The sequence below is a fragment of the Dendropsophus ebraccatus genome, chromosome 4 (genome assembly GCF_027789765.1).
Source record: "Dendropsophus ebraccatus isolate aDenEbr1 chromosome 4, aDenEbr1.pat, whole genome shotgun sequence".
Classification (NCBI taxonomy): Eukaryota; Metazoa; Chordata; class Amphibia; order Anura; family Hylidae; genus Dendropsophus; species Dendropsophus ebraccatus.
Genome location: NC_091457.1, coordinates 101,197,685 through 101,205,663, shown reverse-complemented (window position 1 = coordinate 101,205,663; position 7,979 = coordinate 101,197,685).

Genomic DNA, 7,979 nt, shown 5'->3' with positions numbered 1-7,979 from the left:
GGGGGGGGGGAAGAGAAGGGGGCATCTATAAGGAAGGGGGGGGGAGAGAAGGGGGCATCTATAAGGAAGGGGGGAGAGAAGGGGGCATCTATAAGGAAGGGGGGGGAAGAGAAGGGGGCATCTATAAGGAAGGGGGGGAGAGAAGGGGGCATCTATAAGGAAGGGGGGGAGAGAAGGGGGCATCTATAAGGAAGGGGGGGGAGAGAAGGGGGCATCTATAAGGAAGGGGGGGGGAGAAGGGGGCATCTATAAGGAAGGGGGGGAGAGAAGGGGGCATCTAGAAGGGGGGGGAGAGAAGGGGGCATCTATAAGGAAGGGGGGGAGAGAAGGGGGCATCTATAAGGAAGGGGGGGAGAAGAGAAGGGGGCATCTATAAGGAAGGGGGGGGAAGAGAGGGGGGCATCTATAAGGAAGGGGGGGAAGAGAAGGGGGCATCTAGAAGGGGGGGGGAGAGAAGGGGGCATCTATAAGGAAGGGGGGGAGAGAAGGGGGCATCTATAAGGAAGGGGGGGGGGAAGAGAAGGGGGCATCTATAAGGAAGGGGGGGGAGAGAGGGGGGCATCTATAAGGAAGGGGGGGAAGAGAAGGGGGCATCTATAAGGAAGGGGGGGAGAAGAGAAGGGGGCATCTATAAGGAAGGGGGGAAGGGGACATCTATAAGGAAGGGGGGAGAGGGGGGCATCTATAAGGAAGGGGGGGAGAGAGGGACCATCTATAAGGAAGGGGGGGAGGGGGACATCTATAAGGAAGGGGGGGCATCTATAAGGGGGGACCATAGGGGGAGAGCAGGCCATCTATAAGGGGAGAACATAGGGGGAGAGGGGGACAACATAGGGGGAGAGGGGGATATAAACGTACAACATTGGGGGAGAGGGGAACATCTATAAGGGGACAATAAGGGGGAAAGGGGGCCATCTATAAGGGGACAATATAGGGGAAGAGGGGGCCATCTATGGGGGGGGGCAACATAGGGGACCATCTATAAGGGGACAACATGGGGGGGCATCTATAAGGGGGACAGCCGGGGGGGCAACATAAGGAAGCTATCTATAAGGAGGGGCGACAGAGAGGAGGGTCATATACTAAAATGGGATCACATAGAGTCAGCCTACCCACTAAATGTGGGTGTAAAGGGGCCAATACAGATGTGCAGTTGGTAGAGATGAGGATGGTGACAGAGTGTGGAGCCTAATATGTCTGTCTGGCAGATTCTGTGGATTCGTGGCCCGGAGAAGTTTTCATAACGGCCCAGGGCAGATAGAAAAGAAAATGAAAAGGGAAGAACTCCGAACAGAGAAGACGTCACCTGTGAGTCACCTGATGTAACTGTACTGTAATTTATATGGTGTACAGAACCTGTGTAGAGCTGAGTGTGTTGATGGCATAGTGGTCGATCGAGAGGGGGTGGGGCGGGGGGGCCCCAATCAAAAGTTTGCTATGGGGCCCAGCCATTTCTAGTTACGCCCCTGGTCACAACCAATTTAATTGTATGGTTGATACCATATACCAATCAATAGTGCGGTCAAGCAACAGCAGTAGAATATAATGAACAGGTTATCCTCTGTGCAGGCCGTATAGGTGATAATGAACCAATGAACCTGCTGATATCTCTGAGTCACTCCTTACCTTAGGACTGCACTGCTGTTATTCATATTTCTCTCGGTTTCGGTATTGTGCCGCATTTTGATAATTTCGGTTATGCTAATCCTCGGGTTCGGAGTGATCTGGGCGTTCCCCGTCTGACTGGAGCACCCACTTAGCCCACCCATCCCACTATGCATATTCATATATGCATAGTTAGGCCACTTGTTAGGGGCTTCTTCCTGCACATGCGCAGTAATAAGCGGCCTAACTATGCATATATGAATATGCATAGTGGGTGGGTTGGGCTAGGTGGTCCGAGGGGGTGCTCCAGGCAGAATGCTTTGACTTTGGCACAATATCGTAACCGAGAGAAACATGAATAACAGCAGTGCAGTCCTAAGGAAAAGAGCGGCTCAGTGATATCAGCAGGTTCATTGGCCCGAACCAGCTGTTAGTGCCGCTTTAATCTCGCACTACTCAAAATTTCTATGTGATATAGACCACCTGTCCAGTGTAATCTTTCATTCCAGTTCAGGGGGGGGGGAGGGGAACAAAGTTAAAAAAGCTTCAAGAGATACAATAGCCTGTTGGATAAAATGTAAAGTCCTTTTGGGAGTTGTCTCATCTTGAGATGCTCGTCAGGTATAAGTCATTTTATAATGTTGTCATGAAGGGCAATGCTGTGAAAAGGAGTTATTCCTAACATTAATTTGGTCTCGACAAACAGTCATCCCTTTATATTCATCTCCCTACTGTAATTCAGTAAGCACTGAGGTATGACGGGGAGGAGTGTTATTCTTACGTGTCTGCTATCCCTACTATTATGTGAGAGTATCCGCCTTTCATGATGCCACCATGAAGGATTCCTGGAAAACAAATTAACAGTAGGAATAATTCCTTTTTTCCAGCCGCTCCTCTAACAAACACTGCCTTTCTATTCTATGTGCAGTTTCTGTAGTGTGCCCTTTTTGACACAGTTTAAAACTAATCTCCCATGCCTTCTTCTTGTAAGAGCTGACAGAGGGAAACCTATCACAAGGGGAAAGACTTAAAGGGGTTGGCCACTTTATAGTAAAATAGGTCAGTACAAAGTATAAGTAAGTGTACTCACTGTATATACTGACAACAGCTCCCTGTGTACCTCATAGAACTTAAATGAGACTCTCCTTCTCCAGGCTGTACTGCCCTGCTCTGTTTTGTTTCTGTCCAAAAAATGGCTGACATGGAGGAGCATGTGACCAGGCCCTGTCCCCTGTGTCCTCCATAGACATATAAAGGCTCAGTGGTGGACACTGGGGGGCGGGGCCTGGTCACATGCTTCTCCATGTCAGTAATCTTATGGACCAAAACACCACAGAGCAGGGCACCACAGCCTGGAGGAGGGGAGTCTGATATTAGCTCTATGAGGTACACAGGGAGCTGCTGCCAGTATATACAGGGAGTACACTTACTAATACTGTACACTGACCTATTTTACTATAAAGTGGCCAACTCATTTAAGCTGCATCACATAGGAATACTGAGACTTTAGTTGGAGTTGGGGGCTGATGTTCTGTGTCACTTAGCTATTACTTGATGCACTTAACGGACTCTGAGTGAGTGCAGCAATAAAACTGTGCCCCTTCTGCCTATTTAAAGCCAGAGACATCATGGGAAATGTAGGATGTATTAGGAGACCTATCTCAGAGGGAAAATAAGAATCAAGATTGCAAACCAGACAAGACGTGTCATGATGATAAGACCATGTTATGTGATTTTACCTACTTGCACCGTACCTATATGACTACACCTATATATACTGCCCTCTGAAGAGACTGGAGATGATCAGAGGGTGACAGAGAGATGTTCTGGATGAAGAAGAGGAATGCTGGAAGCACGTCAATGAGAACAGCTCCTGGAAAGTTATCATTTGTAGTCACAATACCCAAGGAACAGAAAGCCAGTAATCTATAAACAATTTATGGAAGATAACACATTGTGCTAGCCTGACTGCGCCGTACAGGAAACTGCTACCATATATGGACTGGCCTATCAGAGTGTGACATGTATGTGTTTTGTTACTTGGAACCCCGCCTGTATTGATGTTTACATTTCTTATGAATACACTACGCATGTGTAGTATCTCCCCATATTCTGACTATAAAATGTGATTACCATAATAAAACTTGGGCCATTATCCAGGCTTATAATCATGATACAATGTCTTATCTGTGTCTGTGATTTATAAGTGACGAGTTGGTAATACTGCAGGTTACGGCTCTAGATATATATAAAAAACATCCATCCTGGGAGGTCCTGGCTCCATAGAGTCAGGTCAACATCTAAATTTAGACTTATCAATTTGGCGCTCGATCAGGGATCCAGCCTCTTGCAAACCAGAACGCAGACAGACGGTGATTTATCCGTCATCGGACGCACAGATATAACTGGCCAGGTAAGAAAGACTTCCTTTCTTACGTACTTTCTGTGCCTCTGGGTAGCGGATCGAATTAGATTCCCGTCACCTGCATTCTCTATATGTCTGTAATGCTGAGTCTAATTATTAGACAAAGAACTCTGTAACCCAGGATAGGACAAGGTTAAAGTGCTGCATTGCCGTCGCAAACTGTGGTGTGATTGATATAAGCTGTTGCTGTATTTATGCTGACTAAAGGAAAGGGATTGCCGAACATGATCGCTTCTACGTCCTTACGGGGAGGCTGTGATTATTACTTAACCCTTGTAATACAGCATAACATCGAAAACAGCTGCAAGGTCACAGACAGCAGGCACATAACTTTTGGAGTAAACGGGTTCCTGATAAGTGATCTCTGTCTCAAGTAGCGGGAACAATACTTGTATTGATCCCATTACTTATATTCGCCCTTTGGATCAGATATAAGGTTTACTGGAGTAGAGAGCAGGTCAAAAGACCTGTGAAATACCCCCTTGCCCCCTAGGAGGAATTAGCAACGAGGGACAGTAGGTTGCTGTAGTGCGTTGCCATAGTGTGTCACTATGACGGCTGGGCCTATAGCGGCTGTGCTTGTTAAGACCTAAGGTTTAGGTCTCGTTCCCCAATGCGCTACCTAGGGGTTAGATGAGCAAGGATGAGACAGTTATTCACTAAAAGAAGGGATCCCCAGTCTCCACAAGAAGTTTATGTGAAGCTAAGGAAGATAGCAATGGGCATGAGAAGATGCAGTGCAAGATCTAGAACAGATCTTGAGGAGGTTTGATATAAAGGCAGATACATGCCTTAGCCCCACCAGCCTCTGGCTCTCTGACCAATACCTGGAAACTCCTCACACTCCTGTGCACACTTATTTTTGCCTTGTGGGTAGGTAACCAGACCTACATGTAACATGCAGGGCACATGGGTCCTTGGAATTTCCAGGAACCTTAGGGGTTAATCTAAGTACTATCCCTAAGGGGGAGTCAAGGATTTGAGTTCTAAGAGAGGGGTGTGTGGAGTAGATAGAGAGATGAGAGCCAGAGGGTCAGACAGAAGGAAAACATTCAGGATAATGGGTGGGAAGCACAGGTCCAGCTGGGTGGACATGTGCCGGTGACCAACAAAATCTAGATGGAGTAGAATATTGTAGTGCGTGTGGCAGACCCAAGCCACATCATTATGTTACACCATTGTACCCAGTTTATATCTGTATGCAAACCACAGATCCTGCAAAAAGCCAACCTACCTCCAACGGTGGCGTATAGATCCTATGTTCTGCAGGAATCTTGCCCTTGGTACCAATGCCTTTTTGGAGGTGGGCAGCCTAACCTCAAATAGTGTACAGTGCCATGTAAGTGTCTAAGTACAATGCCACGTACTCAGACAAGGAGAACAGTCCAGCTCCTTGCTAGATACAGTACTGAGAGAGCTGAATAGTTTTAGCAGCATACAAAGGGAGTGATAGATCACATGCAAGCAGCATTAGGAAAAAAAAAAAAATCTGAGCTGTTAATGTCCTCCTCTACATTATATACTATATACTGTTATTACAGCCAGTCTTACAACACTGGTGTTCCCCTTTAGAAGTAGTATGTTACATGATACAAAATGTTGATCATTTTCTGTTGTCCCGATCATAAAACATGTATTTATTTATGTACGCCACTTTTCTGTAACCAAAAATGGCCACTGAGAGCCAACCACTCCCCCATATCATCCACGTCTGTATTATAATTGTGACGTCTCAAAACCATGCTCTAAGCTAACACCCCTATATCCGGTTATCTAGTCCGGTGGCTATTTTAACTCCTGGCATTTGTCCCCCGCCCATACTGCTTAGTGTCACTGAGGGGGCGGGCACAGGACTCTCTGATGGAGTCTAACAACTGTTTTGCACATTTATCAATGAATATTATTACCTGATGGTTAGGAAAGTTAGACAAAGGTTTGTTAAAAAGCAATGAGACTGTTTGAAGGAGGCGGGTCTAGTAGACCTATTATTGTATAAGATTGTTGTACGTAAGTGTCAGTAGGAGGAGTCAGAGGGAAAAAGCACGTTTTATTAGGAATGTCAAGAGAAAGTGATAATTGGTAAAGATCAAACGCAGAAGTTTGTGCACTTATTAAGAAGAAGTAGTTTACTACTGTAATATATATATATATATATATATATATATGTATATATTTCTATGTAACTTTATTTAACAAGTCTTTATATATATATATATATATATATATAGAGAGAGAGAGAGAGAGAGAGAGAGAGAGAGAGAGTATATAGAGAATAGAGTATTCTGCTTACTGATAAGAGCAGTGTAGTGAAGGAATGGATTCATTTCAGCTAATGGTACAAATTAAGCTGAAGGTTCTGACAAAAAGAATTCTGATAAAAAGAATTATTCTATATACTGTATGTTTTACATTTCATCTTGAAGGTGTGTTTTATTTGATTTATAGCAAAAGGTTAAATGGGACTAGCCGAGTGTAATATGTATTATTATTATTTAATTATTTTTTATTTTTAGGGTTTACAGTTTTGTGATGATTATAGCAAACTAGCTCATAACTTTATATATTGTCTTATCCCTAGTAAAGCCAAACCCATAACCATGGCTCCAGCGTGCACTCCTTATGCTCCCCAATATGTATATATATTTTGTGCTAAGTGCATTGAATCCAGCATCTTTGTTGCCTCTTGATGTAGATTCAAATGGGGGAGGGGATAGAGGTGAATAGAAATGGGAGTAGCTCATTTTGATGGAGTAGCCAATTTTGATGTTTTTAAAAAAAACGTACAAATTTTTTATTTTTGAATAAGGAAGTTTTTGTTACTTATTGTGTTTGATATTTAAAATTGTGAAGAATAAAAATGTAAATGAAATCCCAAATATTAATGAAAATTTAAAAGTTTTCATTGTAGATTATCCCAGACTTTTCAAAGATGGATGACACTAGACGCAAGGATATATGGTGACCGCCATGCAGCGTGACGTTCCACTGCAGTAACCGCTCCTGCCATAAGCTGGAGGTGAGGACAATCACTGAGACATGTAAGATGGTTGAAGGTAACTGTGCAGAGGTCTATATGAAGCCCACCATTATGGGTTAATTGGCAAATTCACCGTAAAGTGCCTGTCTGCATAGTCTGTCATCTTCCTGCCTGTTTCAGGGAATGTAAGTGGACGTCATCCACCTGCCACAGGTGGCCTATATAGGTATGTCCTTGTCTGTACTGGTGTCTTCTTTACAGGTCAGCCAAAGCTATGGGAGAGAACAAAGCCAATGTCTGAGGTGATACTAGTGGCCTTGAAAGAAGCTATATAACTGAGGACAAGAGTCCAAGTGTCTGTACAGAGGCCTGTCAGTCAAACTATAGGTTTTAAGGTTTAAGGATCCATACCAATGTAACTAACCATTACAAAAAGGATCATGTGATATATTATTTTCATTAAAAAAAAAAAAGAGTTTGACACCTTAGATGATGTATAGTATATACTTTGCTTTTATTTCTATGGTGGTTATTTTATGTGTAATATGTGATAATCTCAGTGAAACAAGAGACAATCCAAATATTATATCAGTAATAAGCGCCCAGTTACTTCATATTATTGGTGTATGTATTATACTATATGATTATTTACAGGAAGAGATGTGACCAGTCATTAGACCTGTGTGATCTAATCATAAAGACGTTTTCTAGGTACAAAATGAAGTAAAAAGACTAAAAAGAAGTAGAAATTCTGAGAATCCGGTACTGAAGATTGTGAATTCATTAATTGGTTATTATAAGTGAATCTAGTGGTTACATAGTAGGTCACATTGTGGAGATTTTATTGCATTTATCTGTTATTCTGTTTTTGGTTTATGTAGCAATCAGTTTTTTATTTTTGCTTTTGCCATGAGATAAGATTTGCTCACATCTAAACTTTTCCTTTTCAGAAACTTTTTATAGTTGTTGTGA